At 33.9% G+C, this 13,205-nt stretch overlaps 1 protein-coding gene across 1 annotated transcript in view; it reads left to right on the top strand.

Annotated features, from left to right (window-relative positions):
* Positions 1-13,205, top strand: part of ADGRB3 (adhesion G protein-coupled receptor B3) — a 732,350-nt gene that overhangs the window by 287,430 nt on the left and 431,715 nt on the right. The gene's annotated exons all lie outside the window — the stretch shown is intronic.

Here is a 13,205-nt window from a genome sequence, read left to right as displayed (position 1 = left end):
CATATTTTACTTTACCAGTGTTCCTCTTTTTATTTTTTATTATTATTTTTAATGTTTATTTATTTTTGAGAGACAGAGAAAGAGAAAGAGGCAGAATGTGAGCAGGGGCGGGAGAAGGGCAAAGAGAGAGGAAGACAGAATCCAAAGCAGGCTCCAGACCCTGAGGTTTCAACACAGAGCTGCACGTGGGGCTCGAACTCACCAGCCATGAGATGATAACCTGAGCTGAAGTTGGATGCTTAACCAACTGAACCACCCAGGCTCCCCAGTATTCCTCCTTTTAGAATAATGACAACCACAGCTAAGTGCTAAGTAGTCCAAAAGTTCTGAATTCCATGCTTTAAAAAACGCAACCAAAGCTTAAATTAGGATTTGTCACAACTGTTTTACCACGTTGACTCATCACACTTCATAGTCATCAAAAAACCCGTATATCCATTTAAAATAAATTGTTAAGTCAGGTGTATCCCAGCTGGGAACATACACTCTGATACAAACTTCTGACAAAGGAATAATATATGGAATACATAGATTTAAAGAGAGATTATAATTACCTGGAAAATAGCAGCTAAAATATTAAAAAATAAATAAAAACTGCAATGCAAAAGAGACCTAATTTTCCCTACAGAGAAGCAAAATCTTAATTGTTTCTCCCACGTAAGTCTTGGTGGGAAAATTCAGTAGAACTAGGTAATCAGAGCTAGTGTTACCTGGGAACATTGTGATGAAGGAGGAGGAAAACCCCCACATGGAAATAGGGAAGGATTTAGCATGTAAGAGATGCCATCTTTAACCTCGTTTGCCTATTCTTGGCCACTTGGCCACCAGCCCCATAGAAACCTAGTCCTATGATAATGAGTAAACAACTTTAGACCCCTTGATAAATTATGTTAGGATTAACATATGGTGCAAAAAGTACAAACTCAGCAGAAGGACTATGTTTAATTGACATTACCAATATGAGCTTCCCAGAGACCAGTTTAAGAATGTCAACTCATAATCCTGGAGTTGTCATCAACATGCTCCCGAACTCTCCAGCCTTCTAACAACTCTCTTTATTATAAATTTTAAACAAGCCCTTGGCTTGTTCTGCCACATAATTTAGAACTAGAAATTTAATATCTCCCTAATATTCTTGGGATTCTTTGAGGGATGGATTATGTGTATTTCTGATATATTTTCCTATCCACTCTTATGTTTATTTTAGCTGTATTATCAACCATTGCTTTGTAGTTTGTTTCTGGGGCCATTATTTCTATTCTGTCCCTTGCAAATCTCAACATGAAATTAATCTTCTTTTTTCTTTCACCATTTTCTTTGAAATATCTCTAACACAGGTTAAGTAAGCTTTTAATAAAAGCTGGCTCGAGTGGGGAGGGAGTGTATTTTACCCCAGCTTAGTACATACATTAAACCTTAATATCACTGCTATTAAAACTGCTGCTGATAGTCCTTCCTTAAGGAATTTCTGATTTCTCCTCTAGTCTCTTCCACACTTATGGATAGTTCTCTTTATTCCTCTCCCAAGATTTGTTAATTTCAACTCCCCTCCTTTTTCTTTGGTCCCCAGTAAGCCTCACCTTTTGTACTTGGCAGCTTCAGTAAATTTCAAATTATTACTTTCTTGTTATGTTATTCAACTTTCTAGATCTGGCCCTAGGGCCTGTTTTTACATTACCAAACTGGCCTATCAAGATATTTTGATAAGCTGAAGACAGTTTTCTGCATTATTTCTGGTCAGCTTTTAGTTTTATTTTGCTATTTATTTATTCATGAACTATTTATTTGAGCACTGTATTGTTTATTAAAGATAAATTTGAAATGCATAGCTAGGAGCAGCTCTCATAAGGGAAATGATTAGCTTATTTTCATAAATGCTAACTTTGCCAGCAAAGTATCTAGGTGATGTAGTATACATGGCCTGGAAGATGTAGATCAGCCCATGGGAGTAGTTGTTTGCCTAAAAGTGATACTTTAGTCTAGGAAAGGTTGGAACTTCTAAGGGAAAGAATATTGAGGCAGGAGCTGTGGGAAAATTCACATTAGGGAATGAAGCGTAACTAAGGTAACGAAGGAGGCAGAAAAGCAGTCAGGAGGAGGAAGAAGTTCAAATTGTCAGCTTTGAAAGCCAAGGGAGGTGAGCATTTTAAGAAAAGTTGTGGGATACGGGAGGGTGGGAGGGTGTCAAATGCTGAAGGAATCAAGATGAATGTGACAGTTTTTAAGAGGCAGCTGACTTTCAAGAGAGCAGTTTCATTCAAGGAAGGAGGTTGAAGTCAGATTGCCTGACATAGTTGGGTGAGTGGGAAGTGAGGAATTAGAGGGGACTCTTTGGAAAGGTTTCTATAAGTAGGAAAGAGAAGTGGTCAGAGAATGAAATGTGTTGTGCACTTCCTCTTTAAAATCAGGGGTTCATGGGTACCTGGGTGGCTCAGTTGGTTAAGTGTCCGACTTCAACTCAGGTCCTGATCTCACGGTTCATGAGTTCGAGCCCCCCATTGGGCTCTGTGCTGATAGCTCCAGAGCCTGGAGCCTGCTTTGGATTCTGTGTCTCCCTCTCTCTGTGTGTTCCTCCCCTGCTTGTGCTCTCTCTCTCTCTCTCTCTCTCTCTCTCTCTCTCTCTCTCTCTCAAAAATAAATAAAGATTTAAAAAATAAAATAAATCAGGGGCTCAATTTTCCCAGAGAAAGTTCTCAGTGAATATGTAGGGGATTGAGATGGAAGCATAGTGTAGCTTGCATAGCTCCCATACTCCAAAACGAACATGGAAGAAAACCAAGAAGAGGGAATGTTGGCTCAGGAGAAAACACATTCCTTCAGGGCACTTAGCTAAAGTACCAGTCCTTGCATTGAAAGCAAACATGGAGTACCAAGCAAACTGAATGGAAAAGACCAATGTCTAGACATATACTGGTAAAATTTCAGAACTCTGAGGATAAAAATAAAAAATGCTGGAACAGCTTCCAGAAAGAAAAGCAGATTCTCTTACCAAAAGACATCTTAGAGGCAATACCGGATCCCAGGATTCAGTGTGAAAGGTATCTTCAAAGTTTAGTGAGAAAAAAAAAAAAACAAAAAAACAAAAAAAACCTTCTTGACCTTAAATTTCTAGGCCTAGCAAAACCAAAATTCAAGTGTGAGGGCAAGATAAATCAATTTTAGATACTTCTTTGTTATAAGATATACTGGAACAAAATTAAAAACCAAATTCATATATTGAAGCCTTAACCCCTAATGTAATGGTGTTTGGAGACAGGGCCTTTGGGAGATTTTTAGGTTTAGATGAGGCCTTGAGGGTGGGGACTTCATGATGACATTATTGCCTTTGTAAGAAGAGACACCAGAGAGCTTATTTTTTCCCCCGCAACGTGAGGACACAACAAGAAGGTTCCTATCTATAAGCCAGGAAGAGAGCCCTGTGAGTCTAGCCATGCTGGCACATTGACCTTGGAGCTCAACTTCTAGAACTGTGAAAAATGAATTTATCTTGTTTAAGAAAAATAAGTCAAAGAAAGGAAATCTACAAACAAAATTAATGATCCAGTCTAAATTATTGAAGCACAGTGCATAAATATAGCAGCTGGGAAATAAATGACATATGAGTATCAAAGCAGAGGACAACAGACAGCACACCCAAATTCTTGTCTTTGTTTGGGAAAGAATACAGATACTGATTCACTAAAGATATTGATATATTTGGAAATATTTTTATGTACATGCGACAAAATTTATATAGAATGCTTGAATAATTGAAGTAAGGTATCTATCTAGAGGAGAAAAACATTCCTATTGATCCAAAAATATTAGGAAAGCAGAAAAATGAAAAAATAAGGTACTTGCTTAAGAGAAACTCTAATATAGACGGAATAAATAATTTTAACATTTTAATAAATTTAACAATAAATGTCAGTGGGTTTAATTTTCTATTAAAAGGAAGAGGCTCAGATGGGATTTTTTAAAATTCAACTATATATGTTATGTACAATATACACACTTAAAACCCATTAGAATGTAATAAGTGCCTATTTAATGTTTGTTGAATTACCTGAATTAATTTATTCCCAAATACCTTTGGAAACATATAATCTGAAAAAAAATGCCTTTCCAGTATAGATGCTAGCTAGAGCATAGATGTATATGCTTAAATAAATATTAGGCAAGCTGGGACGTCATATACAAGGTAACCTCAGTTTAGTGCTCAGACATGGATTAAGTTAACTGTTCAACATTGCTTGACTAAAGAAAATATTTAGAAGCAACTACCACTCTGTCTTACGTAGACTCCAGTGCATGTGTATCTGTGTACAGACCCATTAATTAACCTTTGGTCAGGTCCTCTAGGCCTCTTTGTCTGCTGAGAGATAATCCATATGTTCATGGGCCAACTTCTGACCTGAGAAAAAACCCATAATTTTAGAGCTTAAAAAGACCTTAGAAATCATGTTCCTAGAATCCCCTTTTGCAAGAAGAGCAAAGAGGCCAAGAAAACTTAAGGTTTGAAGCTCTGAAATAAGAGGTGCACATGTTGGTTGCCCATTTATTGCCTACCCTCTATGTTCAGCTTTAGCCTGCATTTTAGTTAAAATGGTCTTAATTGTTTTTAGGTATGTGAGCCACTGCTTTGAAAAGGCTAAACACTAGTTTTCTCTGTAGAATGCCATTTGGGCTTCAGTAGTAATAATAACTTATGGAAACAAGTTTGAATATATGTTCATTAATTTTAAAGATAATTAATATCCTAGGAAAATATTAAAAATATTTTCTATGTATCTTTTTGCCTGAGAAATAAGCTAAAATATTAAGGGAGTAGTTAAGATGGAATTATAGTTATTTTTAGAAAATATTATAAACACTATATGCATGTCTTAGTAGAATCATTTTCATTATGAAAGTTAGTTTTGATGTTTCTTTCAGAAGATATGTATACGATACTGCTTTAAACTAAAAAGTTCTATAATAACTGTAGACATACATCAGTAGGTAAATTGTAAAACATGACCAGAGGCATTTATTGTGATATTTATAGATTCTCAAAAAAAATTCTGTATGAACATAATAGATAAGTAAAATAGTATAAAAGACGAACGTGCTGGGGTGCTTGGGTGGCTCAGTCAGGTGGGTGTCTGACTTCAGCTCAGGACATAATCTCACCATTCATGGGTTCAAGCCCCACACCAGGCTCTGTGCTGACAGCTCAGAGCCTGGAGCCTGCTTCGGATTCTGTGTCTCCCTCTCTCTCTGCCCCTCCCCCACTCTCTCTCTGTCTCTCCCTCTCTCTGTCTCTCTCTCAAAAATAAATAAAATAAACATCAAAAGAAAAAAAGACGAAAGTACTTCTCTTTTATCTCCAGGTAAACCTTTAGTAAACCTTGAGACCTTGCAACTCAGTTGAATATAAATGTGATAAGGATTTGTCAGAATTATCTGGATGCCAGTGCCTTATGAAAAAAATCAGGCATTTCAGAGATTACCCATTGTTCATGTGTTGAAATGTTTTGGCCAAGCAACCACTTATCTAACCTTTTAATTTCCATTTCGGTATAGAATGCACTCATTATTTTTATGGACTATCTTTTTAAATTATTTCTTTTGGTAAATATGCATACAGTGATATTGCTTTAAGTTAAATTTTTTCTATACTATACTGTGATAGTAAATGAGAATGAGCTTAGGCAAGTTGAAAAGTACCATATGAATATGAGCTTTAATTTAAAAACCATAGAGGAATCATTTTTTAAAAAAATCAAAATAAATACATGATAGAGCATATGTAATATAATATGCATAATGTAATATATACAAAAGTTAACATCCATCAAAAATACCATGCTAAAAAGTATCACCTTTTTAAAGCATATACTTCCTTATAAAACACTTTTCCTGTAAACTTTTGAGGCACTGAAAATTGCTCTAGTTACCAATAATTTGAACTCAGTGGCCCAGAGATGTACTCAGCATGCAGTAAGTTGGGACTGGTCAGGGTTCTGTGTATGGTTCTGATTCTTTATCTAGTGGGAGTACCCCCATCCACCTTCTCACCCAAGCTTATGAGCTGCCAGTGAGCTATCCCTCAGACACCCACCCCCACCAACCCAATCACAAATAGTCTTAAATGAACAATCGCAATAGCTTCCTAATATACTGCCCTATATTGTTTCCCCATAGTCTGCTCTCCGTTCTTCAGTTAATCTCTCTAAAGTTCAAATCACACCATAATTCCTTGATCATTGTTTCTTAGTCCCCTTCAAAGGTTTCACATTTAATAAGATAGAGATACATTCCAGGGTTCTTAGGCATAAGAGAGGTTTCTGATTCCCTCCCCACCAATCCTTTCAGGAATATCTCTTACCCCTCCTCTTCATACTTTATCTTCTGTTAATAATGACAACTTGTGGTACTAAACCCTGAATATCCCACTGCCTCAATTCCATATCCCCTGCCACACATTTCTTAAGTTCTTAGATCACTATTGGAGCCTATCATTTTCCCTTCAAAAGAATCTGGCCTCTCATCACTAGATGACTCATCCATTTTTGTCCTGCCAGGGAAGCCTGAAAGAAAAGTCTTCTGTCATTTCCAAAGCAGCAACCCCCTCCATTTGGAAATTCCTATGGAATCTACTTTGCCCACAGGGATCACTCTGCAAGTCAGAAAGTTGGACAGAAACACAACCAAGCCCTGTTCTTGTTAGGAAAATATAGGATATCCAGGGAAGATTTAGTTTACTTTTTTTTTAGATTTTTTAAGATCTTAGGGGGCTGCTTTAGCAATAGAATTGTTCAGAGCCTATAGTGTAAGAGTTTTAGTCGTCTGTCAGAAATGCTAAAAGCTTATAGTAAAGCGTCTTACTTTGCCCTGATGTGCTAGTGTGCTAAATTAAATTCGGACATAGATCAACAAGACACCCAGCTACTAGTTTACTCTTAGAAGTCGAATTGCATTCATCATTTATGTGCTTCTGCATTTATGTTCCTCATTACCAACAAAAAAAAACATTTTTCAAGCAAACCATTACGGCTAGTTTATAAAAAGTCAATAGTTATCTCAAAAAGAGATTAAGTCATAAAATGCAATTGGCTAATGTATAAGAAATATTAACAAATAATTCCTACATGATTACACACATTGATGATTTCTAACATGGAATGGTGTATCCAATTTACTAACCTTTTGCCGAAGGATGACAGAAGAAGAATAAAAATAATGATTTAAGGGTTTTCACCCTAAATGTTCTGGAATTATTCTAAATAAGATGTTTTATTATATACTTTTCAGATACATATTTGAGGACATCTTAAAAAATCCATCATTAAATGTAAATATTTCAAAGTTTCTACTTTGAACAAAAATCAATTAAAGTGTAACATCATTGTTAAAGAATATGTGCACTAAATATACTTGATAATTGCTTCTACAAAAGATTTTATGTTTCATAACTTAATAACTTAATTGAAAACTGAAAACTCCTGAGCATTTAAAATTTCTCTATAAACGTACTACCAGTATGCCTTTTGACCAATTTTCTGTTTTGTCCGTTTTTAGAAGTGACACAAAAGTACCCATCTCCTTAACAGAGTTATGTCCAACTATCTAATAAAATTAATTCCTGTAGGGGTATTTTGAAAAGCAAGATTCTACTTTGTTATTAGAAGAAATAGTGTCTTGGTCCCTATAACCAGGTATCTAACTATGGCAATGGAACCAAGTAATAATTTGAAGGAAAGAATTTCAATTATCCTCTTAAATTTTAAAGATGTATTTCTCTGATTTCTAATATTTCTTAATATGTCTTAATTTATTTTATTTTAAATACATCTTAATATTAATTATTAATTTTCTCAAAAATTATTTTAAATAGTTCCTGATATTTGTTTTTTTATCCAACTCTTATTCTTAAGTTCTTTGGAAGTTGTCTTCTATCCACATTGCTATTCCCTGTTTGATTCTGGGGGAAAATAAATTTAGTAAAATTATAATAGTATTTTTAACCGGTGACATTCAGAATGTCAACTAATGATGTCTAATTTTAAAATTCCTTGTTTCTAACAGTTCATCCCAGTTCTAGAAACGTCTTTGATACTGTAGACTTTTCCCCAACATTTCTATCTTTCATAAAGCACCTGACTATATAGGCACTCAAATGGTTGAGTGAGAAAATACAATATTTAAGTCTGATCAAAAGTTAAAAAAACATTTTTTTAAAAACCTCAGAAAACAGAATGATATCCTAATGACTGATAATCTGAGCTGCTCTTCACTATCTGAATACCTCCCAGCTATAATATGCATAAAGAATGTGCATGCAAAATAGTTGTACCGACTCTATTTCCAGTAAGTATGGAAATGAATGAACACATTTAATAATATGTTTCTGAAAACATACGAACTAAGAATGCATTAAATAGAATTATCTTATTTCAGAAAATGTCTGTTCCTTCTTAACAGAATTTGTCTATACCACCATAATCCAGTCAGATGATAGAATCTTTATTCTGCCAACAAGTTATACATTTAATATCCTTACTTGTTATGATGACAAATGAAATGTCACTTCAAATGTCCAGTTGCATGGCTTAAAAGATGTATTTTTTCTTTTGAAACATGTTAGCAAGTCATTCTAGTTAAGAGTGATATATTATTTAGGAAGTTAATCTAATAAGTGGGTTTTGAGTGGAGCTTACTATTTTGATTAAAATAAATAATTTTACATATTTGAAAGGTTCGAGCCATGTTTAGTGGATTTCCTAGGGATATGAGCTTCAGAATATTAGAGACTACTTTTAACTTGCCTTTGTAACTTTAGTGCCTAACACGTAAGTAATTAAAAAATGGTTATTAATAAAAATTAACCATTGTTTTTAAGGCATTAAGTTTTGTTTTAGGTCAGTGAGATTTAAGTGTCTTTTTAAAACAGTAACATTGCAATTATTTAAATAAGAACCTGAATGTATTTATGGATAATATTCCTTGCTGACAAAAGAAATACTGAACTTCATGATCATACATAACTAATTTGCAAGTACTTCATGAAGAATTTTACTTTTTTCCCATCGGACTGTTCACCAAGCAGGTTAAATAAAGGATTCCAGACATCTAGAAACTCGCATTTTAAAGACACAACTCTTCATATGAAATGTATTTATAAGATAAATAATGAACCCCAGCTATGTGTAAATCAGGAGGTGATTTCAAAACTCATAAGTCATTTTTCCTTCTCACAGGTTTATAATCTAGTAGGAAGAATTCAATATGAAAATTAAGATGAAAGTCCATTATTGATACAAAATAAAATAGAAGTTTAAAAGACAGAGGCCACTTATTAGTTGATTAAGAAATAGTTCATGGAGGTAGCGCCTTTGGGGTTGAACTTGGTGAAGGGTTTTACCTCAGGCATGGACAGAAGAACAGATATTTCATATGGAGGAAGATGATAGAAATGATGCAGTGGTGTGACGATTTCCATGACAAAAAATGGTGCACTTTGATCATAGAATGTAAGTAAGAGATAACTTTGAGAGTTTGTTGAGAAGCAGTGATGGCCTGGGCTAGGGTGGTTTCTGTAGAAATTCTAAGAAAAGTTAGCTAGCAAGTGAAGTTACTATTAATATTGCAAAATAGATTGCAGTGATAACTTATCAGCTAATCTAACTCTCTGCTTGCCTGCACACTGACAAACACATGATAAAATAGCAAATGGTGTGTGTTTTCACTTCTTGATGACTTCAACTTCACATTGTTATAATCCTTGATTTCCAGGAAAAAAACTTCACAACTGACAACTGACTATCAAGAGGCAGTTTTCAAATCTATTTGCTTCTTCATGATCTACTTATATATTTCTGGATGGGAAAAGAGAAGACATAAAAGTATTCTTAACGAATTTTCAAAACTGTTCTTTCATGTAGCTTTGAGTATATCTTACTTTCAGACACTCCTGCTTTTTATCAAGAAGCACATTGAAAGATTGTATGAGAAAATGTGCCTAAATATGAAAGTCATCTCCAGTCATTTGAGTTTTATACATGCATACAGTTATTTACCTACCACTTCATTGATACCATCAATATAAAGATATAGGAAATAACCCTGTTTTTCATAAACCATGTACCATATATACATACACAATATTATGCTGTACATTACTTCATTTGATTTCATAACTTGCTTTCCATCGCTTATACAAAGCAAATCATCTTTTTATTTGTTTATGCTATTTTCCTTGTGTAACTAATGTAGTATGTTATCTTTGCCAACTCAGAATCATATGAGTATAAATCAATAACCCATGAAGAACTTTTATTATTCAGAGAGCCTAATATGATAAAGGTTTACCTCAACCCACATTCACCACATAAGAAAATAATAGCAAAATTAATAGCCTAATTTTTTTCTAAGTTTGAATGATCCAACTGGCCTTTATTTTCACTAGAAGTGAAGAAAGTAAAATCATCACAAAAGAGGACACGAATGTTTTGAAAATATCCCTTTGTGAAATATGGATGGACCCATAACATTTGTTGTTAAATCTTACCATTGACAACAACCCTAAAATAAAGATTTCTTTGGCGCATAAACATTGGCAAAAGAAATTCACTTGGTTAGATAATAGTTTAAGTGATTCACTTACAAATTCAGATTCTTTTAGGTCTGAAACAAGAGATCTAGAACATTCAAAAAATACCACCATAGTGTTGTTTTTCCACCTGAGAAAAAGAAATAAATTGTGAGTATGTCTTCTATCTTATAGGGAATTTAGTTATATCAAGCCCTCATATTAGTTTTCACTTTTTAGAAGTTATTTTTCAGATAAATTATATTGACAGAAATAATAAAAAATTTCAATTGAAACTTTTAGTTACAGAAAAATATATAGTCACGTTCATAGATGATTGAATAATTTCTTTTCAAATACTGTGGTCCATTATTAAGTATCCCAATGTTAAGTATCAGCACTAATGCTCACACAACATTGATTATTGATGATGAGTAGAATTGAGCAAAAGTGACAACAGTGAGGAATACTGAAATTTAATTTGTGTTATACTCATGTTTGAGATATTTAATTCACATTCCAGCTAACAATATGAGATAGTTCACATAAATGCGAACACCTCTTTTTAAAGATGAGTACTTGTGTTCAAAGTCCAGAAAGAATTAAAAATTTAACATGACACTTTAAAAATCATTCCAGCAGTGTCCACCAACATAACTCAGAACTGCAGATTTCAAGATTATAGTCCCTGTAACACATAGACTATTTTTTTCTCAGAAAATAGAGTGTAGGCTCTTTTAATGCTGCCACTGAGTTGAAGAATTTCTTCTACTAGAACAGGTAATAAAGTTACTTACTAACAGAAGTTGTTTAAAAAAAAAAGAAGTTGTAGTTATGAAAAATTTCTTTTCTATCCTTTGCCCAGTGCCAAAACTACCTTAGTGTGACAATTAGAGCCTGCAGCTTATTTATGCATACATAAACTCTGACTTAAATGTTCTAAGTGTAGACACACACACACACACACAGAAGGTAAAATATACTGTTAATAAAAATTACTACTGAATTTCCTTTGCTGTTTCAGACTCAGAAAATTTTCAATTACATATAATATTTTAAAATACTGGGTAGTACATAAGAGTCCAGATACAAACTTTCTAAGTAGTCAGTTTCCCAAATCATTAAATGACATGTGATAGACATGTCTTATTAGCATAATGAAACATAGCTGATGCAGCACATCCTGCATAAATGAATGCAATGAGAGGATGTTGGCAGCAATGGAAAATAATGATGGATTTTACAAGATTAAGCCAACTGACATTTTATGAAAATTTCCATTTCCTGCCTTGGATTTTATCTAAACTGACAAAAACAAACACACATTTAGATTTCTCAGATTTCTCATGGGATGTACTCTTGGGTAGAATATCGGGAAAGAATTTCTGACAAATTAATCTGTCAAGTGCCATACTTTAATAATTATGTGGGGATTTGCCGGGATGGACAAAAACATGTGCTAGTCTTTTCTCTTCCCATAAAATTTAAAAACTTAATAGAATTAGTGCTTACAGAATACAGTGTTCAATTATACAAAGTGAGTTGTAATATTTTAACAGAAGATTAAAGATTGATAGGAGAAGGTAAAATTAAACATTCCCAAATTTTGACATTGGTTCTGGCACTATCATTAGAACATATTATACTCAATCATCTTTGTCATGTATTAAAGTTCTGGTCTTAAGGGCCCAACAATTGTCTTAATGTAACAGAAACACCATGATTGCCTGCCCCTCACCCTTCAGGAATCCCCTTCCCCTACACACTTCTCTAAGCCAGAATCAACAACTCTTCCATAAATTAGGCATTTGTTTCATTAAAATTATTTTACAATAACTGTACTAGAAGGATGGAACTCTTGCAGAATTCCAAGCATATGAATTTTTCAAAAATATATTATGGAGTCTATCTTTTGTTCAACTTATTTTTTCTTTCCCCATTGTCACTGACTTAGGGCCAGATTTTTTTTTTTTTTTTTTTTTTGCTTTTCCTAGGAGGTACAACATTAAAGGATTAAATCACAGAAACCTGGAGTCATCCATTTCTTTTAAACATAACTTTTAAAAGAAAAAACACGGTCTTACATGTGGTTAGAAAAGGGATGAACAACTATTTGGGGCAGGGCAGGAGAGAATGAGAATTACTTCAACCACCACATATCCATGAGCTTTTAAGGACACCAAGGCCAACCTCATCTTTGGAAAAACACTATATTAAGTGAATGCTTACCTTAGGAAAGCTAGGTTAAGGATTATTTATTCCTCAAGAAAAGTGCTGAAAAACTTGTGGGGTGATTACTATTCAGCAAAGCAGCATCTGTTATACAGTCAGGATTCTGTCTCTGAAAAACAACAGTTAACACTGTGGTTGTATTTTTTCCGATGTATTGCTTGAAAACATGATCAGAAAAGAGTACACTATTTGTTAATTAAGCTGACTTAAAACCTGATGTGTCATTCTATTGACTGTTATTATTGTTTCTTGAAAAATTGTTCTTGTTTATAGATTTTTTTTTACTTGAGTTTAGAAATATTCCAAGTAGATCAGCCTAGCAAATTTAGAATTGTAAATTTAATCAGTAACTTCTAGGTATGTGTAGGAACATATTGCATGAGACAGTAATGTAATTTGTGAGAAATGTCTACACACAAGC

Source organism: Lynx rufus, unplaced genomic scaffold (assembly GCF_022079265.1).
Source record: "Lynx rufus isolate CCGP_SWC_20201006 ecotype Redwood Valley unplaced genomic scaffold, mLynRuf1.p SCAF_6, whole genome shotgun sequence".
Lineage (NCBI taxonomy): Eukaryota > Metazoa > Chordata > Mammalia > Carnivora > Felidae > Lynx > Lynx rufus.
The sequence above is the reverse complement of the archived record's forward strand: the minus strand, read 5'-3'. Positions and strand labels throughout refer to the sequence as shown.